The 26,202-nt window shown below is 41.2% G+C and overlaps 1 long non-coding RNA gene across 1 annotated transcript; it reads right to left on the bottom strand.

Moving 5' to 3' along the window:
* Positions 1 to 682: 682 nt before the first annotated feature.
* LOC129185331 (uncharacterized) lies at positions 683 to 25,998 on the bottom strand. Its single transcript, XR_008572056.1, has 3 exons — positions 25,935 to 25,998; positions 13,326 to 13,427; positions 683 to 2,232 (listed from the first exon to the last, which is right to left on the bottom strand). It is a non-coding gene; the product is annotated as an uncharacterized LOC129185331 (long non-coding RNA).
* Between the last annotated feature and the right edge of the window lie 204 nt (positions 25,999 to 26,202).

Below are 26,202 nucleotides of genomic sequence, written 5' to 3'. Positions count from 1 at the left end.
GATTTTCTATTCGGAATACGTTGTATAATACCAACCAATGTAAAATAAAGGGCTCTGCACGGAATAACATAGCCAGCAAAAAGTAAGTAAATACTCAGTGAACCCTTTCAACGTTGACCAAGTACAAATGGAAAGTAAACACAATAGAAAAACAGGTAGGTGTAGGTAAGTGTAGGATTTTCTATTCAGAGTTGTAGAATAACAACCAACGTAAAAACAAAAAGGTTTCTCCACTATACTGTAAGACATAGCCAGTAAAAAGTAGGCAAATACTGAGTGAATCCTTGCCAAGTCTTCAAAGTACTAGGGCTGTCTTCAACAAAGGATTTTCATAGTCGAATCTGATTTGTCTGTTGTTAACTTATAGTCAAATGTTGTTTTTTTGCTTTTTTAAGAGCAGAGCTAATGGCAATCCTGACAAATAAACAAATCTGTGGCTGGCTGCCGGACCGCGCTGGAACTCCTCCACCCCCCTTTCCCCCTCCCCTGGTGCAAGTCTTTGGGTTCTTATGTTGTTAAGTGTGCTTATTTGGTGACTTTTTCCACCTTAAAGAAACAGGCTAAAACAGTCAGATAACATACAATGAGCGTGTAGGTGAACAGCAACAGTACCTTCATTTATTTATTTACACAGAAAGCAACACAGACAGGAAACACAGTCGCTGTCGGCACACATCAGAAAAGTGCACATAGAATAGGAACAACATGGCTTGAAAAACAGCAACTCGCCATAACTCTCAGTTAGCAGCCTCATTTCTTGCCCTAAAATTCACTTTTGGGATATAACATGAAGTTGGCGTAACAGCCTGACCCGTTTGCAATCATGCGGTATGTTGGTTGTTGTCGAGTGATATGTAAGAAGCTGCTGACACAAGTTGCACTTCACTTACTGGAGTCATCTTTAACATTTTCAAAATACGTCCACAGTCAGGATTATTTTTGACGATCTTCCTAACATCCAAAGCTAGAACTCACCTCAGCTCCTTGGGATTATGCCACTGACGCTGGTCATTTTATTAAAGTGTAGTAAGTATAGGTCTTCTGTTAAACACACCTGTCATTTTCAATTCTTCATTAACACAAGTTAGGCTGTTTTTGTACAAAAATAGGTGATTTATAACAAAAACAAAGACATTCTATGTAAAAATGTATGCTCAGCAGCAACCGTGGGCACCCCCTTGTAGTCAGAAAGGTACAGTCTTGATCACATGACATTTTTATGATTGAACTGCGAGATTGATAGTTGAATCAGACTCCTCCGAATTCAATCAATTGTCTAAAAAATACAATGGAAATACAGGCAAAAATGACTACAAATAGCAGGGCTGTCCAGGCTAAAAACAAATTGTCTCTATATTGGGCCTTTTTGTTCGATTCGTTTGTTTATTTTTTTATTGAATTTTATTTCGCGGGCTAATAAAAAACAAACAGCGAGCTGCAAATGGCTTTTGACACCTCTGATATATAGGATTTTCTATGAGGAATATGTTGGAAAATAACAATCAATGGAAAAAAAATGTTTTGCACTGTTAAACATAGCCAGGCATGGGCAGCAAAAAGCAAGTAAATACTCAGTGAATCATCTCCCAGTCTTCAAAGTCAAGAGTGTAACGGTGGTAATTTTACACCGCATCAAATGTCTTCCTAAGTTTCTGGTTACCCTACAAAAAAAAGCTTCAAAATGACTCAAAACTGGAGAGATTTTGTGTCATGTTGCTTTGGATTCAACTATCTATAGCCTAATACCAAGAGCTGAATGTAAATCTGTTCATTTCCACACGTGAGTAACTCATGGGATTTGCTTTCCACACATTTAGTTGTGTCATGTGATATTGCCACATTGCTGGCGTGTGCGTTTCTCCTATTGTGTCACTGCACAAACTACTCTATAATCTATAAACAACACTCTACAACATACAGACGCAGTGTGGGAACCATTTGCATGAGAAGTGTGTATTTTCCTCCAGACTGCAGCCGTCGAGGCACGTTGGTGCACTGATTACATTTTGTCAGGTAGTAAAGAATTATTACGCTCTTATCAGCCGGTCTGATCTCGTGGTCTCAGCTCGGCCACGTCCCCAGACGAAGGACTATGGCAAACATGGTCACAGATGGAGTGGATAAAGTCCAGACCGTGGCGTGTCGAGTGGGATTGTGGGCCCCAGCAGGAGAAGCCTTCCCTCGGGCAGGGATGGTGCTCCAGCCTGGGTCAGCTGGCTCAGAGTTGCAAAGCTGCAGGGGGAAACAGGAGGGGGCATTGTCTGTGCATGTATTTACATGGAGCAGTGTGTTGGTGTGCATACTGTATGTGTGTGTGTGTATGCGAGAAGGGTTGTCTGACTGTCCTTAGGCTCGGCTGGGCAAGCACACACACGCTCTACTATTCTGACACAGGGTCCCCCCACCCACGCACACACACAGTGAGGGGGTATTATGTGTAGCCGAGGGAGATATTTCATTCTTGTGACGGGAAAAATGACACAAAATGAGAGCGGTAGTAGTTTATCAATATGTTTATCAATGTGGTTGTTGTGCGGTCAATTCCACTGCACCATAGTGGGAGGTGTTTACAACATTCCAACCACATCAGCAAACATACAGTACAGTGGAAAACAACTGGAATAATCTGTTCCAGTGTCAAACTGTCACCATCATAAAACCCAGCGGTGCGCAGTGAGGGCCAGCAAAGTCCTCTCTGCTGGCCTAAACACTATCAGAAGCACCATCCTACATTTACAACGTTAATGCTAGTATTTGTTCCATGAAATATTATTACTTTATTCCAAAAAGTGTATCTTCATTTTGTAGCGTGTCTCTTGACTGCATGGCTTCCAGTTTGTATTTATGATTTTTTTGTCCAATCAGATTTCGGCCTGTATGTGTTGCCATGTCAATTTAATCTGCCCACATTGTTATACTGTCCATCATCCATCATCCATCAATCAATCTTCTTCCGCTTATCCAAGGTTGGTTCGCAGGGACTTGCCTCGCCCCGGCTACTTTATCCAACTTCTCTCGTTGGATCCCGAGGCGTTCCCAGGCCAATTGAAAGACATAGTCTCTCCAAGGTGTCTGCCTTCAGCTGCCACCTAACTCACTCTGCACCCGACCCTTTTGGTCCCTTCTATGAGTGGTGAACTCACTGGAGGAAGGACCCATGTTGCCTCTTCGGGCTGTGCCCGGCCGGGCTCCATGGATGCAGGCCTGGCCACCGGGCCTGGCTCCAGAGAGGGGTACCGGTGACCCACATCCAGGCGAGGGAAAACTTGGTCCATATATGTTGATGGTCGTAGAGGCCTATTTGAGCTACCTTTGGTCTGGTCCTCACCTAGGAGCTGTTTGTCTCCAGTGAGCCTACCAGGGGCATAAAAGCCTCTGACAATGTAGCTCCTTGGATCATCGGGACACGCAAACTCCTCCACCACGATGAGGTGGTAGCTCAGAGAGGTGTTTTTGTTGTTTTATATTAGGTTTTTGCATATTATTGATACTTTATATTATTGTGGCGTGATAGTGGTGGTATTAAGAGATGAAGTGGGTTGCTTAAGTCCCCACTGAAGGCTCAGGTATGAAATGCAACTCCTGCCACTGATAAAACCTTCCTATAGCTTGTCTACAAGTACCAAACCGTAATAAAGGTGCCCTATTTTGCAAATGTTCATTTTTAATGATATTCCAACAGTAATATGTGTCCCTAGAGCCTACAGTATTTATGAGCACAAAGCATGAGACAAATCCATCGTCTCCCTAACTTGTTTGCTTCACTTTTGAGAGACAAGGCGATCAAACTTTTGCTTTTGAAGTTGTGGCTTTTCATGACGTCATGAAAGCAAAAACCCGCTTCCTCGTGGACATGACAGCATCTCTGACTTCAACGAGGACAGCATTGTGGAAAAAAAAGGCTTCACTACACATCTTTAAATAAATTGTGGAGGTCTGCCAACTACAGTATTTGTCAGTCAGCTATACTGTAAGTCGTGAGTGCTGTAAGTTTGACCATTTTGTTTTTCTTTAGCTAGGCTAACCTAGCATGATGTTGCTGTTCAAATGTGAGTGTAATGTTAGCATTGTAGCTCACATAGCTATGCTAGTGCTGCTAACGTTTGTGTCCTTCTGTCCCTTCATGTTACGCGGTTGTGTGTGATGTACTGTATGGCATGCATTTGAAACTCAGAAGCATATCTGTCAACCCTCCCACTTTCACAGAGAAACTCCCATTTCAATAGTTTCCAGTATTTTCCACATATTTCGTCAGGCCTTCAAAATAAATGAATCATGTCAGTAAAATAATATAGTTGTGCCGTAATAGGTGGTTGGGCCATCACATTTGTGGTGAGTGCACAGTTTATCATTTTAGAGCAGTGATTCTCAACTGATGGGTCTCTGCCAAAGAAATCATACGGAAGTAATCTTGCGCTTTTATTTTGAAGTGGTGATATGGTCACTCGACTGGACGCAGCGCCTCCTCTCTCACCCTATGTGTTTACATATTTTCCGTTCACCAAGCCATGGTGACGCCAAGGAACTACAGAATCTAGGCCACCTCAGTCTCGACCTCCACTACTGCGCTGCGACCGCAGATAAAGCGCCGCAGGCGATGTGAGAGGAAGCAGAGGGATCCGGGCTAGGGTAATGGCTAACCCGTCCATCGATCATCCTGGCCAATGTTAGCTCCCCGGACAATCAACGGACTGTGAGAGAATGTTGTGTTTTTGTGCTCTCGGAAACATAGCTTAACGTCGACATCCCAAACTCGGCTATTAAGCTCCAGTAGCGAACGTGTTACCTTGGGGGACATGCGGGACCCACGGTTACAATATCTGTGTTTATATCAGCGGTGGTTCTAACTTCAGTTGTGTCCAGGGAGAGACCCCATATCATGTTATTATTATATTCAATTTGCAGTTCTGTGAATCAAAAGTATAGTTTCATTTGTGTATTTAAATCTTTTTGAATTGCACTTTTTGTTTACCTAAAGAGCAACTGGACGCCTCAGATATACCATGTACTAAAAACCTTTACAGACACGTTTTGTTCAAATAATTTTGAGTTTGTGAATTAAAAAACAATGAAAATGTTAATTAAACTTGGCACACAATGTTATTTTGCATATCCTCAATTCAAACTGCACAGTCTTTTAATGAAATATTAGATATGAGTAGAAAAATCTCTGCCATTTGCCTCGCTTGTCATTGAAAAGTTTAAAGCAGCCATCGCATTACAGAAAATGGGAAATATTATAATAATTTCTAATCATGCTCATGGGCCGATCGCAGCAGCAGTTTGCCGGCGTCATTTCTTGTTATTACGGTTACGTGACAGCAAACACGGTGACGTCACTCAAAATGAGCCAGTGAAATAGTTTGCTTACTTGCCGAGCGAACGAGAACCTTGGCTTGCTCAAAATTAAGAAAAGTTGAAATAGAAAACCAAACATTTAAAAGTGAATAGGAGGACCAATATGCACTCCTGATCAAAATCTTAAAACCAGTTGAAAAATTGCTAAAAATGAGCATTTTGCACATTTGGATCTTAATGAGGTTTTAAGGAGAGCTACAATATGCAAAAGCAAGAAGGGGGGGTGAGACAAAAAACATTTGGAACTTGTAATTTAAACAAAAAAAATAGGAATAGGATAATAGGTTGTTTATCAGCTGAACAAAAGTTTAAGACCACAGGATATAAAAGCCAAAATCTGCTCAAAATGTTCATTTTCTGTCAGGCATTCACACTGTCATGCCCTCCTGATGGCTAAAGCTAAGAAGCTTTCTCTTTTTGAACGTGGTCGGATTGTGGAGCTGCATAAGCAAGGCCTCTCGCAGCGTGCCATTGCTGCTGAGGTTGGGAGCAGTAAGACAGTCATTCTACATTTTTTGAAAGATCCTGAGCATTATGGAACAAAACAGTCAAGTGGTAGACCCAAAAAAATTACACCTGCGCAGAGCCGGAGGATCTGATTGGCTGTCCATCAAGACACAGGGCGGTCTTCCATCACACGGCATCTGCGGGAAAAGGGTTTGAATAACAAAAAACTAATTCAAAGACCTCGTCTCCTTCAACGCCACCAAACTGCCTGTTTAGACTTTGCCAGGGAGCATCAAACATGGGACATTGAAAGGTGGAAAAATGTTTTATTCTCTGATGAGAAAAAATGTAACCTTGACGGTCCAGATGGCTTCCAACGTTACTGGCATGACAAGGAGATCCCACCTGAGATGTTTTCTACCCGACACATTGGAGGGGGGGTCCATCATGATCTGGGGTGCTTTTTCATTCAGTGGAACACTGGAGCTGCAGGTGGTGCAGGGTCGTCAAACGGCAGATGCTTACGTGCAGATGTTGCAGCGGGCATCCCTCATGACTGAGGGCCCTCGTCTGTGTGGTAACAGCTGGTTTTTCAACAGGACAACGCTGCAGTTCACAATGCTCTCTTGACCAAGGACTTCTTCAGGGAGAATAACATCACTCTTTTGGACCATCCTGCATGTTCCCCTCATTTAAATCCCATAGAGAACATTTGGGGATGGATGGCAAGGGAAGTTTATAAAAATGGCCATCAGTTCCAGACAGTTGATGCCCTTGGTGAAGCCATCTTCACCACTTGGAGCAATGTTCCCACTAGCCTCCTGGAAACACTCGCATCAAGCATGCACAAACCCATTTTTGAAGTGATTAACAAGAACGGTGGAGCTACTCATTACTGAGTCCTACTGAGAACATATTTTGTTCTGGTTTGGAGTTGTTTGTTATTTTTGAGCGATGGTCTTAAACTTTTGATCAGCTGATAAACAGCCTATTTCAGTTTCATTGTTGTTTTCAATAAATGACTTTTTCAAAATGCTTTTTGTCTCACTCCCCCTTCTTGTTTTTGCATATTGTAGCTCTACTTAAAACCTCATTAAGATCCAAAAATGCAAAATGCAAATTCTAGCAATTTTTCAACTGGTCTTAAGATTTCGATCAGGTCTGTATGTTCATTCTTCCTGAATCCAGTGCCAAACCACTGTGTCTCCAATGCTCTGAAAGCATGTAGCGCTGGTCAAAAGTGAAAATGTGACACGACATTACCTGACAAAACACATATCATTCCAGGGGAAGTTTCCACCGAAGTCTGGTGTGTGAGCGCGGAAAATAACGTAGCTTAGAGCCCAATGTGAAAAATGGGAGAGTTGTGAAGGAGTGCTTCTGCTGCAGAGACCTTGCTCAAAGGTACACAAAAAGACGAATTGTGTGACAAATTCAGGCAATCCCCAATGTCAGCTACAAAAACAAGAAAATGTGAAACTTCAAGAGGATGTACTGTTGCAGCTTTTCTGTTTAAAAGAGGCTTATTCAATTTTTATGATTTAACATTACTTTTTCAGAGAAAGCGGTGCAATTTTATTTAACTTAAAAATAAGCCTCTTGTGTTCATTCATTGTTTGTACAGTCAAACCTTTTATCATTCATGTCAAATTTGGTCCCGTTTTCTTTTACATCTAATTTAGGTGCCAAGATAATTGTGTTGTATTAGAACAATAGGGTGATGTGCAGGGTTTCATTACATTCCATATTCATATAAGCTAGTCTGATGCAATGTAAGGCAAAAAAGGCTGTGAAAAAAAATGCGTAAACAGACCTTACTCAATTTTAATTAAAGACCCCTGCTTTACCTTTCAACATCTGCATTTCAAATGTAATTTTTTTTCTTCTGGAAAATAAGGGAAAATGAGGGAAAGTAAAGGAAATTCTGGTCTCTCTCCGGATATTCCAGTCGTACCCCGCACACTTCTTCATGGAAGATGTTGTGTCCTTTGATGGGTTTGGTGAAAACAGAATTTCCTATATTTTCCCTCATTTTCCCTTATTTCACACAAAATGTCCCTCAATTTCAAATCCAAATGTTGACAGGTATGCTCAAAAGTGACAAACTGTACTCACCAGAGCTGGGATGGCGTCTGGAGGACACACGGTATCGAATGTGCACAGGGAGATTTACTGCGTGCGCCTGGGAAGTAAGCCTCGTCACATTCACACTAAACACAGCTGACTTTTCAGTTTTATGTTCATCGTCACACTGTTCCATTTCGGCAATACCACTCTGTCATTGCCAATCAAAAGTGGGTATTATTATCTTTATAATGGAAGAGTTTTCATACAAGTCTTGTGATGGATGGCATTAGTTATGAAAACTAGGAGAATCATCTACAAGCTGCTGCAAACCAACAAGGCACTGCATCTTGATTTCCTAGAGAATCTTCTGTATGATATGCACATCGAGTTCCAAAAGCTCCAGAACCCAGCCAGTGACTCACAGGGTTCAGACTACCAGCAACAGGATCTCCCAGTCCTCCGTCACGATACACACACACACACACACACATAACACTACAGTGACTGGAAAACCTCTTCCTGATCATAGCAGAGTCATATACACATTTACAACCCACCAATACGCCTCGTCTCTGCTGAGGCCGCCAAGCATCTGACAATGGGGACTCCCTTCATACGCACACACACACACACACACACACACACACAAAGATGAGCAATTTGTCTGTGGGTCCAAAGCCAAAAGGTTGCTGAGTAACTACAATACTAAAAAAACATGCAGAAAAAAAAGTGTTTGAGATGACAAAAAGTCTGCCAGATTCCAGGAATTTGAGGGAAGACTTGACCGCCTTAAATGTGCAAAACTTTCCGGAAAACTGTCTTGTTTATTTCCCGGGGATTTGTCTCCAGGCGGTGGAGTCTGCGGCAGGTGTTGTCGAACATGCTATGGGAATTCCGTAATTACATAACATGTCATTACACAAAATGAAAACAAAGTGCACGCTGCTTTTCCGTGTAGCTTTCTGCCTGTGGGTAATTCACGCTAAGAGCTGAGATAGAATAAGTGTTTTTTTTATCACAAGGGTATTTGTAAGTCCCAGCATCACTCAGCTGTTTTAAAAGCGCTCATGACACCAAAAAAAGTTTAAAAAAAACAAACAAAATGAAAGTACCCACTTTATAAAACATTTTTGTCTTAGTGCTGTCATCCTCCAGTAAACTACGAGTAAAATTACGAGGTAAATGAAGTTGTGATTTTGCCAGCGAGTTTTGTAAACTGACACCATCTTGACTGTGACGTCGCTGATTTCTGGGAACCAGATTCAACCAAACAAAGCCATGAACGTACTGCAAAGCGAAGCAATTGACATATTGACACCAATAACGTTCACTGATATTGTGTTGTGATAAGTACCGTATAACGCACAAAAAATACAAACTACTAGACCAGTAAGCAGTGATCACTGCTTATCCAGCCCTGGCATGAAACTTATTGTAAGGTTCGTAGAATAGAGCTACTTTTAGATCTAAAATATCGATTTACTTACTGAAACAGACAAATCGACTGCAAGAACCGCGTGACGGCGATCCATGGTTAGCATGGTTAGCAATTCACGTCGAGAACACTTTCATGAACGCACAGCAAAGCAAAAAAAGTGACATATTCACAACAATAACTCGATAAAAACATTGTGAACACTATGAACACAAGCTAGCAATTTCGCATGAAAACCCATATAATTATTTAATTTGATGAATTGAATTTAATATTAAAAGATTTTAATATTATTAGAAAAAATGTGGATTGACTAATTGCCACTTTGCCATGCTTTTCTACGGTCGAACACCTTCTGAGTTTTTGAATTTTTTATTTCCATCTTTTTCAGTGCTTGTGTTTTCCACGGTCTCAGTCAGGGAAAGATCATCGGGACAGCCGGTGGTAGGAATTCTCTGGTAAATACACATTCAGTCATTGTTCTCCTGTTGCCCGTCTACACGACAACAACAACCTGCCGTTTTCAGATTTTCCCACTCTGGAAGCCGTTTAAAAAAATACCTTTTCTGGTAACCCAGAACGCCGATTCTGTGTGGATGAGAGGCTGAAATGATACAATACTTTGCCATTTTGACATGAAAACGTTTACATGCGGATAGCCCCTCAGTCTGCTTGACTGTTCCAGCAAAAGCCTTCCACACAACCAGCGGACATAATATAAAAAAATTGAACAAACAACAGAAATTCATCCAAAACTGCACCACAACAATGCAGAAACCATTATAGTCAATGAGAACTTCCAGGTGGGAAAGTTCTCAAAGTGATGTCACTTCCTCTTTTTCTCCAGTATTCTTCTGAAGACTGCTTTCAGTGACAAAAACTGTAAAAAAAATAAATAAATAAATATTTCAACATTCGAGCACACATCTAATACAGGAAATAAGCCTTTTAATGTTATTTTTCACAGCAAAAATAACAAGATTAACGTGTTTTGGTGTCATGAGCACTTGAACCCTTTTTTCTACTACGTCAATATTTCACATTCTTCTCCACACGACTCGTCAAACCTGCACCTCCGGGTTGTGCTGAGCGATGAAGCTGATAGCTGCTGACCTGCACACTGAATACCTGGTTCTCTATCATGCAAGCACTCTGACGGTGAGTCACCTGATCGTGTTGTGTCAGTTCGGCAAGGCCCCTTTCTCAGCAAAGTTCTCTCAGCTGTGACGGTTAGCATAACTTATTCCTTATTAGGAAGTAGTTGTACAAACATAACCAACGTGTACTTACAGTCTGTTCCAGCACAATTTTACAGGTGCTTGAAAGTCGTCATCACAATTCGGTAATATCGTAAATATTTATTTAAATACACTTCTGGTTGATGATTGAATAAAGCTAACAAAATAGCTCATTTTAGTGTGTGTTGCAACTCTTTTTAATTTCGAGGATTTTAAATGATATTGGATCCCAGTGAGGCACTATAGTAAGTTTATTTTAATAAAATTCTCCATATATCTAAACTTGTGTACAAGGTAAATCTGCAGTCTTCTCCTGTTGGCCGACATTCTTGGATTCTGAAGGCTCCTCCCCAACCGCGACAACTCTATTGTGGTGAGCCAGGGGTTGCGGGTCAGCTCGAGCTTACGTTATGTGATAATGGGTGTTAGTAAACAGCAAAGAACTGGATATTGGACATAATCGGATGAATATTGCCGAATCCGGTGTTGAACTGTGCTTTGTTCAGGAAACAGTTGCCCGTAAAGGAGCAGTGACCATGAGGTAGGCCTTTAGATAAACTCTTTAGATCCACAATTTATACAGTACATCCAAAAAAACTTTCTGCCTTCCATTTTTAGGAAAAGATTTTGTTTCGTACCTGGCCGTTCAGGAGATTTAGCAGTGGCTTAACAAGTAAACCAGGGATAACTTAATAACGCACCTACAGTACCTCATCATATCATCATATAGAACAAGTAGGGATGATCCGATCAGGGTTTTATGCTGCCAGTTCCGATACCAATTGGCAATGAGTGAGATCGGCCAATACCAATCACATGAATTAACTGTACATTTTAAAATTTATTTATGATGAGTGTGATTGGCCAGGGCCTCCATTAGACAATTCCAAGGGCCCCTGCCAAATAGGCAATATTAGGAAGTTTCAAATGACTGTCTTACTGCGTCCAACCTCAGCAGCAATGGCGCGTTGCGAAAGGCCTCGCTTATGCAGCTCAACAATCCCACCGTGTTCAAAGAGAGAAAGCTTTTTTGCCTTTGCCATCAAGAGAGCGTGACAGTGTGAATACCTGAGAGAAAATGACATTCAATACACATTTTTGACAAGATTTTGCCTTTCAAAGGCTCTGGTTTTTAAACTTTTGGTCAGCTGATGAACAGCCTATTTCCCTTAATGCTTGTTTGCGATAAATTGGTCTGGTTTGGTTTGGTTTAATTGTATTTGAACATGCATGCAGGTTCCAATGGAATACATCTCATGAATCATTTCACAGTTCCACATGTCCAAAAGGAGTAGGAAGAAGCAAAGCTTATTTAATCCTACCCCCCTTCCATTCTACATCTAGTACAGTACATGTTATTCACTTCCTGCTTTCCATGTAATATTATTCCATATAATAATCAGTGTAATGTTCCAGTCTGAAATGATAAGTTACTAATCTATGTTAGCGATTGTACAATCTCATTGATGACCCTTTTAATTGTTTCCATTTCGATTCCATTACAATCAGTTGATGTTTTTGCCTTAAAAAATGTCAGTGATTTCCTTTTTAGTTACTACAGTGAGAAACATGGAATTGAGATTCCTATCTATGGTATCATTCCATTTGTCCATTGTCTGGAGTTTTGGAATTTCTTCTTCCAGTTTTGGTCCAATATTTACAAAATAATTGTTGAACATTTCAACTACGTCATTCATATCATCCTTATTAGTGTTTCCAACCATGAAATAGTTCGGGTAGTCTGCTTTCTTAAAGTTGTTCTTTATAATACTATTTAAGATGCCCCAAGTTGCTCTCATGTTATTTTTGTTCTTAAGGGACAGTACTTATCGTAGAGCTCCATATAAGTACCAAGGAAGCTGTCATATGCTTCATCCACATCTGTTGCACTGTAGACCCTCTCCCATCTTTGTTCTTCTAGATCTTTCCTTAAAGCGCTGACGCTATCCTCTGTGCGCAGTCTTTGAAAAAAGTCTTTTTAGCCACCACCTGTCTTTTATTATAATGTTCACTGTAGATTAGAAACACTGGAAGATCACTGATGCTTACTCAAAAATATTTTTGTCTCACTCCCATTTCTTCTTTTTGCATTTTGAAGCTCTACTTAGAACCTCCTTAAGATCCAACAGTGCAAAATGCAAATGTTTGCAATTTTTCAACTGGTCTTAAAATTTTGATCAGGAGTGTATAAGCATTTTTTTCTTATTTTTTTAGAAATGTTTATTTTTTTTTGCGTCACTCAACAAGTTTGACTCTCAGTTTATTCAAGTCGCTATTGTTCTTATGTTGCCTTGATGATACTCATTGTCTAAGAAGGCCTCACAGATAGCGGTGACATCTGCCACCTGTTGCTTTGGCATGCACTTGACAGGCAAAATGTGTTTTATTGACACTGAGATTGTTGTAAACACCTAAAAACACCAAGAAAAATACCTATTTACATGGGGACATAGCTCTTCGAAGTCTTGTTGAGTTGCAATGAAGGAGGTAGCCACAGCGATGAGATATAAAAAGAAAAAAAACAAAGTATGACGCAAGAGGGCATGGCGTCAAATGAAACTGAGGTGCGGTAAAAGGTTAAAAACACCAAGAGCGGCCAAAGGGTGTTGGTGCTAAAAATACATGTGGAAACGCTGAGTGTCAGCTACCCTGAAGCTTCGGAGACAAAGCAAGCAGAGCAGAGAAACATGTTTTGTAGTCGTTTCGGCACACGCAGGCTCATGCTTGCAAGGTTAAATGAAGGGAGTGTTCTCAGCTTTTACACAAGATGACATGCTAACCTGTCGATGACGTGTCTGCCACTTGTTTTCTCACATCGGTGCACTTGTTGCCTTCCAGCTGCTGATGTCTGCCTCTCCTCCCCAACATCACCTGTCAATAACCTTTAGAGGGGGGTGAAAGGTCATACAGATGATGAACATTATGACACAATGAACGGGGGATGAAAGAAGCTGTGATACACTCCTATTGACTCTTGTGGATCACAGATTGCATTTCAAATAGTGGCCTTTTGTCCAGCCAATCTCCACCATTACAGCCAGCTTGGGCTTGTTAACACATGGCATTGTTTCACCACACATGGACAGCTTGTCACCCCGCTGCCCTCTGCCCCTTTATCCCTTACACCCCCTGCAGGCCTTATCCCCTCTGGCTCATAGCGGCACACTCTGACAAGCTGCTGCCTTTCTTGTACCACAAAGGCACATCTTCTGTCCCCCCACCCCGTCCCCCATTCATTTGCATACAGGTGGTCCTCCATTCACGCGCAGGGCGGCACACTTCTGCTTAATAGCGCCATAATAACAGTGTCCCCATTTAGCCTTCGAGGGCGGGGGGCAAGATGTTTCCAAATGTGCAACACATTGAGTCACATATAGATAAAAGTTGAAAAATGTTGCGTGTGTGTGCCGCCGGGTGGGTAAATGAGCCCACCCCTTCCACATGGGCCAACACTGTCTTACTATTCAGACCAAAAGAATCATTAACTCGGATAGTCAACAGACACACTTCGCTCGTTTGCTCCCTCCTGTCCTCCTTTCTGTCTCCTGGGGACTCATGCTCATGCATACACACACACACACACACACACGCACACACACACACACACACACGCACACACACTTCAAGCGCACAAAAGCACAAACACAATCCCGGTGAAATATTTAACCGCGCCGCTCAGCCCCATCATTTGTTTGACTGTATTTCCTCGTCTGCCCTCCTGCCTGTTCTCTCGGCTCATCTGTTGTCTCTGCTGTCGTTCCTTCCTTCCCTGTTCATCTGTTCGCTCAGCGGACACAACATACCAAGTACATCTCTCACTGGTCGTTTTTTTTTGTTCTTTCCTATGCCATCGTTTCTTTCTTCTTCTAGCTACCTGAGGCAGTGCACTTGTCAGGGGAAAATCCATTATGCTCCCCCATCCTTCTTTTCCCTTGTCCTCTTTGTCTCATTCTTGTTCCCTCCGCTCCTGGCCTCAGCCCTATATTCATTATCATAGTGCTAATGATACCAGATGGACTGACATGAACTCGATGGGGGCGGAATGCTAGCATGCCTACACGAGTGTGCGTGGGCTGTTCATGCGTGTGGATATGGCTACTGTATGTGCGCATATGTTGCCTGGGATATACCGTCTGTCTGTGAAGCCCCGACTCTGGCATGAAACACAACTGCTGTAGATTTGTGAGTCATATGTTTTGCATTTTCTAACAAAGCGTGTCAAAATAGCTCCCGCGCGGTGACACGTTCATTAGAAAACCAAATGAGACCAAAAATGCATCTCAATCAATCAAAATCAGCAGCTGAGAACAGAGCCCTGTGGAGAATCGCCGTCACATAGATGCCGAAGTCACAGGACAGTCTTAGTCGAATCGACTGACTGCAAGAGAGACAAATTTGAACAATAATATCATGCAGGAGGTCCTCAGTCTACGTGTGACTTCAGTTCCTAGGACTGTGATGTAATGCGAGTTTTAGCACAAGTCCCTCACTGTACATAGAACACATGAAGGCCGTATAAGAAAAGAAGCAGAACTCCTTACTGCGACCAACAACTCCTTACTTTTATCCCTGTGGTTGTCCTTCGCACTGGAAAGGGGCGTTGCAAGGGAGGGAGAGACAGACTTATTGGGAGGAGGACGTCCCAATAATGAGTAGGTTTGGGCATCGAGCATCGACTAGCATCGTTCATTTTCGTTCCTACTTTCGGTGATCGACAAGCCCGCCGACGGGAAAAAATGGCCGCATAGGACCATTGAAGAAGAAGCCAGTAAACACAGACGAAGAAGAAGCGTCAGGAAGCGTTTGTGTTCATCCATTTTAACCAAGGATAGGAGCGACGGATAGGCTCCAGCATACCCACTGCTGCCACATCGTGTCTTTGGGGACCATCACATCAAGAGTCTGAACATTAAATGTTAATTTAACCCTTTCATTCATCATGTATATGTAATTCTATGCATTTCCAATTGTTTTCTGGATGTCAAACTATAATTGCAAAACTAGAAAACATGTTTTGTGTTCAAATATGCTCCGGGTCCCGCGAGAGAAGCAATCGGTTGACAGTATCTCATAAACAACATGCCGGCGAAAGGACTGTCGCGCGTGCTCCGTAACTTGCCGTGACTAAAGACGAGAATGCTAACGTGCCGGCTAGTTCGTTAGCCTTGGCTAGTTAGCTGGTGTTTGAACGTCGAAGTTTGGAAGTTTAATTTCAATAAGGGTGCAAAACTTGACCAGCCAGACCAACACAGGTGAGTAACTTGATTATTTGGCAATGTGTTGACAGCACTATGCTCCGTCTGAAATGTTGTACGATTACCATCGTTATGACATTTTGACCATGGGATTGTTTACTTTCCCAAGCTAAAACAGCATTTTTATTGCACTCATGTGACAAATACTTGTATTAACTTATCTGTGCTTGGAAGAAATGTGTCATTATTTGACGGCTTTGCACCATATATTTGGCATCTGTATTTTATAATGTAAGATTAATGTCTACATCAACAAACAGTAACGTCAAATTGAATCAAATGGTATCGTTTGTACACTGCATCGAATCGTATCGAATCGTTAATTTTTAAAAATATATCGTTTTTGAATCATATCGTAAGCCGTGCATCTAGATTCAAACCGAATTGTCTATCGCAAAGAGATTTACATCCCAAGTAGTTATATGCATTTGGAATTAACCGCATGTAAAACCATACAGTCGTCCCTCGCAATATTGTGGTTCCATTATCCCTCCCTCGCTACATCATGACTTTTCATAGTAATGAATTATTAAATGAATAAATAATCTGGTCACTAGGCGGCAGTAATGCCACAAAACACTGAGACAGTACATTATGGCATGTCCGACATGAGAGAGTGAAAAAAAGTTCTCTTCCCAATCCGCATGGAAGTTTTTGGTTTCTTAAGTTTAGAAGAAATATATTTGAGGCTCACGGGTTAGCTCGCTAGCTTGTTAGCTTGTTAGCCCTCTCGCTTTCTAGCTTGCTAGCTAGCTGGAGTCCCTGCAGCATGAGAGTTGCGCAATGTGATGTAAACAATGAATAATAGGCATGTAAAGGTGACTATAGGTGTGTTATTTCATGTCTACAGGGCTCTAACAATGTTTAAAACCGTATTTAGAAAGTCCTAAACAGGTTTTCTATGCTTTAACTAGGAAAATTCCATTCCATTAACATTGAAAATCCTATGTCGCAGAAATTCATTTATCGCGGTTGGGCTTGGAACCAATCAACCGCTATAAAAAAGGGACGACTGTAATTGTAAAATTATAAAAATGTGTTGTGTGTTAACATTATTGGGCTTTCGGGAACGCGTTAATTGGATTTACATTACAGTATTTCTTATGGATGGGAAAAATGTATTCATTTTGGTTCGAATCGGACATTCTGCAACAAATTAATGACGCTGACCAAGCCGCTAAGCAAATGCTGCAGAGTTTGTATAAATTTTGGGATGTGTCTAAACACGATAAGGGCCTTATGCACAAGGCCAGAAATGTTGCCTCCCAGTTTGGCATGGAAGCATTTGACCAGGATCCCTGACCTCCACCTTGCCAAGGATCCTTTGGAATGAGGTGGAACACAAACTGGACTCCAGACGTCGTCGCAAAATAAATCAACACCTGACCTCAGAAGTTGCCTCCATGGCTAAAGCAAATCCCAACAGTGCAAGGTGCGTGGACGTTACCGGGCCATGTCGTATTGCAAAATTAATTCATCAGCGACTGCATCAGGGTAACAACCCACAAACATGTAAGAACATGTAAGCTATACTAACAGTTTCTATGGATAGCCCCAAAGGATCAACACATGGAAGAGCCAAGACATTAAAACCTCACTGCTAAACGCGTTAATAGTGCACGAGGCCACACACATGAACACACACACACATACACTTGCTAAGGTTACAGGTGCAGGGGGCAAAGTGCATGAATGTATGTCATGGATACTTTAGCATTCTCCAAATGCAAACACACATTGCTTGACCCTTTCTAAGTATAGCACAGAGAACATCCTCACTTGCAAATTGAATCCCAGAGTTTCCAAGTAACTTACTAGCCATTAAATAATGCCTTTATATAATGGTTTTCTCTTTGTGCCATCAATCTTATTGTCCATCTTTGTTCCGTTGTTCTTGTCTCTGCCTTCTGTTCCCTCCATCATTGGCATGGGCACTGCTGGTTGCATAATTGTGCAATCGTTTAATTCGCAATTTCAGTCTGGCACTTTCCATCTCGGGGGCAGTGCTTGTTCCACTCGACTCTCACGCACCATATGGACACAAAATAGATCACGGCGCGCTCTCCTGTAATCATGATTACCTGATGATTATCTTCTGCCAGGTTGAGCAGAAATGTGGTGAAACACTAAAGGTGCCACTAGAACAAAATCTGTGTGTGCATTTGCAGACAGCAACTGATAGAACAGCCAATTCCAACCCCCTCACGCACCTACGATTATTATGTTGTCTTACACAACATTTTAAATGCTGCTCACCATTGTACAAGATGTGGATCAAATAAAATAACATCCCATTTTGGACATTTTGGAAAGCTAGGAAGGGGAGCACAAAAATGATTACGGAAAACAAACGATTGGAACCAACCTTTTAACGCTTGCTGCATGCGTGGAAACAAAAAGTACATCTTTGGAATGTGTGTAATCTTAAGGATGGTTACTTTGAGTGTCTCCTTAATGACACCAGTGGGCGGAAGCAATGTTCAGTTCAGCTAACACTCAAAGGACAGCACACTTAATGGATTTTTTAGACTTGTATTGACATTTTGTCTACATGTAATCTTGCCGTCCTCCCCTGCTAGCAGGCTTTGTTTCCAACTTTATGTTCCGAGACTCACTTAAAACCAAATCTTAGAAAGGGATCACCCTTTGCCATCTGGCAAAAAGCAGTCAGTACGTGGGCCATTCATGCTTCCGAAGCTGCCGCCACAGCCAAATAACATGACTCGCGTTTATGGCTTCATAAACATACATATCCGGAGTGACAATTGCAGTCATTGTGTGGTTATGATAGGTCAGGGGTGTCCAAACTTTTTCCAGCAAGGGTCACATAGTGAAAAATGAAAAGATGCAACTTTGCCGCTTTGATGTTTTGTAAAATAGATATGCTAAGACGTTTTTACAGAAAAACGTCTTTGTGATACAGCAGAAAAAGCATATTATTTGGATGAACTTCCGTCTTTGTTGTTTTGCCGTTTTTAAAAAAAAAAAAATCTTCAAAATCTCCTTTTTGTAATATTTTGACTTTATTTCTATAACATTAGAACTTTTTCACCAACAAAATTTTTCAAAAATGGGAACTTTATTTTGTTTTGTTTGTTTCTTATAATATTATGAATTAAAAAAAATATAACATAATTTTCTTGAATATTTCAACTCTGTGCTACTAAAATGACATTATTTTTTTCTCATATTACGAGTTTATTCTGGTTTTAAAAAATCGTTACAATATTTTAGACTTTTTTCTCTTAATATTTTGACTTTATTCTCCGTTTTGTCCATTTTTGCTGTTTTTTCTGCCCAAATATTTCAACTTTCTTCTTGTAAATTTCTTCTTGTAATTGTGACTTTATTGCCATAATAGTTTGCCTTTGTTCATTTTAATTTTTTCCGCAACCTAATTAAAGAAAAACAACAAAAAAACAAAAAAACAACGACAACTTTTTTCGTTGTTTTTTTTGTTTGTTTCTCATAATATTATGTTTTTTCTTTTTTCTTAATTATTTGTACTTCATGCTACTAAAATGACTGAAATTTTTCCACATATTTTTCCAATATTATGTTATTCTTGTAAAATTAAATTAAATTTAACTTACAATTCTAGTAAAAGTAACTTTTTCATGTTAGAATACAACTTTTTTTCTCTTAGTAACTGGCTTTATTGACTTTAAAATTACTGCAGATTTTTCCATTTTTGCACGGGCTTGTCATTGACTATACATTCAATGACAGCTAACATTAGTTGCTAAACTTTGACAAATCACTATCGTGAGCTGACAACAAACATAACGATTGCACGTGTGTGTTACATGGGCAATGGCAGAGCAGGAAGAGAGAGGGTTAATAATGCAAAAAGCACATTTGAAAGTTAGCGCCCCCTATGTAGTACCTAACAAAGCAGAGAGCACCTTTAAATTAGTGAAAGGTCTTGTTTTAATGTCCTCGTCCAAATTGTCCTTATTCAGCCTCTTGTTAAGAACTATAGTCGCATTTTATACAAAATGCACCAAATCATTTTTGGGAGTGCCTTGAAAATGTTTCTGAATGTTATGGAAATAATATCATTTATTCCTCAGTCACATGAATCAAAGAGTTCAAACCAGATACACGATGTCAGCTCATTGCCCGAGACTTCACAAGTGTGTCGTAGCACAGAAAAAGACCCAACCTCAGCAAGGGCTGGTTAAAAAAAAATGTAGGAGAACAAGAAAACAGAAAAAGCAAAAAGACTCCAGTTGCACTATATCCATTGTAACATGTTAAAGCAGCTTTTTCTTGTTGTAATGTTTTACAGAAGTTAACTTGCATTTACACTTGTATGACAGTCATATTTGTACTTTTAATAAAATGCCAGGGTCTAGTGGTGGTCTAGTGGTGGTCTCGTGGCATGTTGGCCAACACAGTAACAGCCTGGAGATCGGGAAGACCTGGGTTTGATTCTCCCTTGGGCATTTCTGTGTGGAGTTTGCATGTTCTCCCCGTGCGTGTGTGGGTTTTCTCCAGGTACTCCGGTTTCCTCCCACATTCCAAAAACATGCATGTTAGGTTAATTGGTGGGGTGTACCCCGCCTGTCGTCCGAAGTCAGCTGGGATAGGCTCCAGCATGCCCCCGTGACCCTAAAGAGGAGAAGTGGTATAGAAAATGGATGGATGGATGGATAAAATGCCTGTCCACTTAATAAAGGTTTATGGGTTCACCCTGGATCCGACTATTTCTTGTCATGTTCTTCTAAGTTTGCGTGGTGTAATCAATAAAGTCTTTTATTCACATAGGATCAACTCACGCAGAGCGAAACGGCACACAAAATGAGCAAAGTACCAAAATACACTCAACGAAAATACTGTCGTTTTTGCTGAATGACCTGTTTCCACCTCCCATGGTGAGTTTATCTTAGCCCGAGCTGTGCCTCCTAGCCTACTTTGTTACACTCAACAAAACAAACATGCTCAATGGGTGACGTGTCGGGTGGGTATGCAAGTACTGGGATGTTTCCAGCTCCCATGGAGTTGTGTTCGGGTCCTTGCAACGTGGGGCCGTGCATTATCAGGCTGCAACATGAAGTGATGCTTGTGGATGAATGACACAACAATGGGTCTCAGGCTGTCGTCACAGTATTTCTGTCCACGGTGGAAGTGGGGTTATGGTATGGGCGGGTGCATTATGTTATGGACAGCAAACACAGGTGCATTTTATTGATGGCATTTTGGGATGCTCTGGATGAGGCAAATGGTGGTCACAGCAGCTGACTGCTTTTCGGACCCCCCGGACCACCACCAGTACAGTTAAACTGCACATTTTGGAGTGGCCTTTTATTGTGGCCAACCTAAAGCACACCTGTGCAATAGTCATGCTGTCTCATCAACATCTTGATATGTCACACCTGTGCGGTGGATAGATTATGAATCATGAATGCTCACTAACGCAGATATTTGAGAGAAATACGCTGAAAAGGTTTGACATCTTTCATGAATTCAGCTCATGAAAAATGGGAGCAAAAACCAAAGTGTTTGGATTTTGTTGCGCCTAGCAAAGTAGGCTAGGAGGCACAGCTAGGGCTAAGATAAACTCACCATGGGAGGTGGAAACAGGAATGCGCCCAAGCAGTAGAGTAATACCAGGGAGACCCAGAAAAGTAAAGCAAAAACGAGGTGCATCGACTACAAGCAAAAACCATGCAGAAGCCCCAGCTGAACTAAATAGCACTCTAATTACAACATCAGAAACACTCCCAGGTCCTACTGACAAGAGTAAAAGTAATAGTAGTAATAGTAGTAAAAATACTGGCAGACCAGAGAAAAAACAAAGCAAGCATCCAACCTGTCATGCAGAGCGCACCAATTTCCATTGCTGTTTGGTAGGTGTGTCACGAGACGAGACATTGCACGAGATTGGGCCCACAAGAGAAGGGGGACGAGATGAGATTTTAACATTAAGAAAAATACAATAAAAAATATGACTGGAAAAACCTTTTTATTTAACCACATCACAAAACAATGCATGTGCATTTTGAAATCTTTATTGTCCCACAAATTGACGATAAACGATTATCTTGTCAACATTTTTTGAGTCCAAAATAAACACTTTAATAATAATATAAATAATAAATAATATTAATATATCATAATAATGTGTTCTTTTAATATGTCATCTTTCACTCGGTAAAGCTGTGGAATTGCCGTTAGTGAGAATGTATTTTTTTCCAGGCACTTCATACAAACATTTGCAGCATTTCTTGAAATGCTGGTTTTTCAACTGTATTAAAGAGCAGCCTTTCTTATGTGGTGAACTTCTTTGAGCACACACCATTCTGTGCTGTTCCGTTTGCGTTTACTTTGCCGACCAAACGTCTCAGTGAATGTTGACTGTCGGGATGAAGGCTCTGCATCTCGATGAGTAGTTTTTTTCCCAGATGCGAAAACTGGGTTGGGTGGATATGTTTGAGGTGGGAAAGTTTGTTTTGTTGCCTTTTATGTTGCTGCCACTTTCAAATAAATTTGGCATACTGGCTCGTTCGTGTTGCGGGGCTCACCTTGATATATTATTAATATTTCCACACGCTGTGGCATTTGGCTTTGCAAACATCTTTTTCCCTCCTAACTTCTACTACGTTACCTTGCATTGCTCCTCACAAAGCTCCACTCTTTTGCTGTGTGTGTGCATGCTAGCAGCTCTGACACGCCCCATCACAAAGACACTGTCTGACCGAAAAGAGGCCTCACTCTGTTCGCCGTTGGTCTATGAAGTGTGTAGGTGCTGAACCAATGCACAGAGTGAACTCTCTTCCTGCCTGTTTGGAGGGTAGAGACAAGGAAAACAAACACGTGTACACATGGCAATATATGGAGGCAGGTAAAATTTTCATTACTGCATGATTAATTGATTTATTTATTATCGTAACAGTTTTTTGCTGTGACACTTCAACTGTTTAGGTTAAAAATTAGAACAAGTCAGGTCTCTACCAGCATTCCGTGACTGTAGAGTGTACAAAGTACAGGAGTACATTTGAGTTAGCAGTGATGCTCATGTGAAAAAAGCCAACCTACAAATAATTTAGTGCTTAACTTTCATTCATCCAAGGACAACACATACACACACAGTGTCAAGGGGTTTTCTACGACAGACGGACACATGCATAACATGGTCCAGTGGGATATTCCACTTGTTTGGAAGATCAGCTGAGGGTCATCCACTAAGACGCATACTTGGCTCGAGTGCTTTACTGACGTGCAGTCACTGAAATGATCTATGTTTCCTAAGTAGGGGGAGGCCGTGCATCCACTCTGCTGACGACAGCAGGCGATGGCCTGAGGGAAGGTCAGGTCACATTTTGGAGGTCACAGGGAGAGTTCAAACAGGCAGGCAGAGAAAGTTCAGATGGTGGTCTCTCATCTCACACTCGTAACTGCTAGCAGATGGGCTCTGGTACTACAGTGGAGTGCTGGGATCAAATATATTGATTCAGTGCGACAGACATACACATGTTCAAATAGGCTTTTGGGATTCCATAGGAGGTTCTCTACGTCTTTTGGTTGCAATAAGAGGGAGGTCCTCATCTCGTCACTCAAACACAATGTTCTCATGCGGTGTGGGACCTGGCCACACTGTCAAGAGAGGGAATAAGCTCACAACCAGCACGTGTTGGCAAGACGCCACGCACTACACCCTTAAAAATAAATGTGAGGCAGTGTACAATATCTCTTGAATTTGACAAAGAATGGGAGGATGGAAATGACAAATGAAACAAAAATTGGGTGTGTTAGAGATGTTTGGCTTTGATTGCGACCATATGCTGGAGGGTTTCAGACAAACTCGTCACATCTGCAGCCTTGGACCACTTTTGCTTTCATGTTTTCCACTGAGAGCAAATTATATATATTCATAGAACACAAGACAACAGCCTCAACAACATCCATAAAGTGGAGGCATGGACACAACCTTCTGGGAGGTCAGGTTAAGAGTAGATACACTTGAAGGCCAGGTCACGGGGTTAAACAAAGACCAGGCAAAAAGCACCACCACACACAGGGTTACTCAGCTTCTCAAAGAAACTCTCGTCCAATTACGGCCGATCATATTACAGCCAGGGAGGTTGGCACACGTTTGGTTATAATAAGCCTGTGAGCGGCCAAGCAAGACGGGCCGTTTGAATATTCAATTTTCTGTCATCTAGCCTCACCTCTGAAATATGCTAGTGGTTTGACTAAGCCGAGGAAGGAGTACTAGACGAAATCTTTGGACATTGTTGATGTCATGGCACATGCAGGACCCGCCCTTGGAAGGACTCCCATCATTGAATATTATACAAGTATTTAAGTAGGTGGGCGTCAGTTGCTATGGCATGCATGAATGACAACATATTGGCCTAAATCAGCCAATAACAGATGCCACATTAGGAAATGATGACTACAAATAACACAGTAAAATACAGTATGATGGGACAGATTGTTTGGTGTTCACTTTTAAATGTATTTCAAATGTATAAATGTATTTAAATGCAGCGCCTGCAGTGACACTCAGGCAGAGCGAATAATGATAACATCAAATATTTATATTTGTCTATAGAACTGCATTATAAATGCATGATTCTAATCATTTTTGGAATGTTTTCTTAAGTAAAAAACGCTGAATCTGCACATTTCCTGATCAAATACAGGGCAGAAACCTAAGATGAGGTTGCCCTGAGTGTCTCTTCTCGCCTGCCATTTGAGTGCACTTGGTGAGTGCACCCAGTTGGATCATGGCGCCCAGTTTCTGTTTGTCAGATATGTTTTTCTGTGCCGCTTGTCCTCATTAGGGTCACAAGGGGATGCTGGAGCTTATCCCAGCTAGCTTTGGGCAAGAGGCGGGGTACACCCTGGACTGGTCGCCAGCCAATGGCAGGGCACATATAGACAAACAACCATTCACACTCACATTCATACCTATGGACAATTTAGAGTCTCCAATTAACCTAACATGCATGTTTTTGGAATGTGGGAGGACAAAAGCCACACACGCGGCCAGGACATGCAAACTCCACACAGAGATGCCAAAAATGAGACTGGAACCCAGATCTTCCCGATCTCCTGACTGTGTGGCCAACATGCAAACCACTAGGCCACCGTGCTGCATGTTGCCAATACTCTAATGTTGCAGATTAGATTTATTATACACCATGACTTTCTTCATCCTCACTTCATCCTGAGGGGTGGGAGTGTGCATGAGCTGGAAGGTGCTTGTCATTGCCTTCCTTCCATAGACAAGAAAAGCCAGTGGTTTTTTTTTCTACAGCTAGGGAGCAGAATGTCAAATTCAAAATATTTTTATGCTCTGATGAATGAATTTGACTTTAGCCTAAAAATTCCTAGCAAGGAATCGCAGCTTAAGTTCCTGAGAGCAACACTGAGCAAAGAGGCGACAGAAACTTTTTAGTGAGGAGGTGCGGTTGAAACCGTTGCTAGGTATGCTGCATATTCTAAGAGCTGTGATTGGTTGTTACAAAAAGGAAAGACCAAAAAAGTAAATAAAAAATGCGCTCCGCACTCGTCGTAATGATTGGAGAGTAAAACAACTGATCATATAAACTGGACTGTATTAACAAATGTCTAATCGTGAAATAAATGTTATGTCATGATGATGAAAGTCAGCAAAATTAAATTAATTATGATTCAGCTTCAAAATGTTTCAACCTCCCTCATTCACATGGCCATTATATTAATATGCTTATTGTTATGTTTAATGTCCATGATGGTAAATTTACTACTTAATGTATTTGATATTAATGGTGGATGCAGACTCAGCTGTCAGCCATTCCTGTGACTGCTGACTCTTAGGCTTCTTAAACGTCCTCCTCCCCACTCCTAACATTTTGCTGTGTTAGGAGCTCTGTTAAGGCCTAAGGCGCTTTTACATCAACAAACTTTTACATTAGCAAGTAAAAATTCTAAGAAAAATCTTACAGTCCAAGGAATTCGTTAAAAAAAAAATCTTTCACATTTATTTTCCCAAGTAAGATCAATTGACAACAGTTTCTCATTTACAATGATGACCTGGCCCCAGAAGAGGCCCCAGCATAAAGTAAAAATAAACAGGAATCTACAATGTAACCATACAATCAATGAGGAAAAAAAACGTTGGAGTGAAACGAGACAACATACCTAAATGCTGAAGTATATCCAGACCAGAAGGACTCCACACTTCCAACAGTCAGCTAGGGACTGTTGCAGTTTTTGTTTCATCAGGTGGATTTTCTGAGATTTTTCTAAGAGTGACGTCACTAAGAGATATTTTTAGCCTGAGCATGCTTTGTGAATACAGCCCAGAACTTGTTCTGGAGAAGGAAGGGCCGCATGTACTTCAGATAAAAGGTAACAACATAAATGTTTTTCAGTTAATAAAAAAATAAATAAATGGGACAAAGATGTA

The sequence above is a fragment of the Dunckerocampus dactyliophorus genome, chromosome 7 (genome assembly GCF_027744805.1).
Source record: "Dunckerocampus dactyliophorus isolate RoL2022-P2 chromosome 7, RoL_Ddac_1.1, whole genome shotgun sequence".
Classification (NCBI taxonomy): domain Eukaryota; kingdom Metazoa; phylum Chordata; class Actinopteri; order Syngnathiformes; family Syngnathidae; genus Dunckerocampus; species Dunckerocampus dactyliophorus.
The sequence above is the reverse complement of the archived record's forward strand: the minus strand, read 5'-3'. Positions and strand labels throughout refer to the sequence as shown.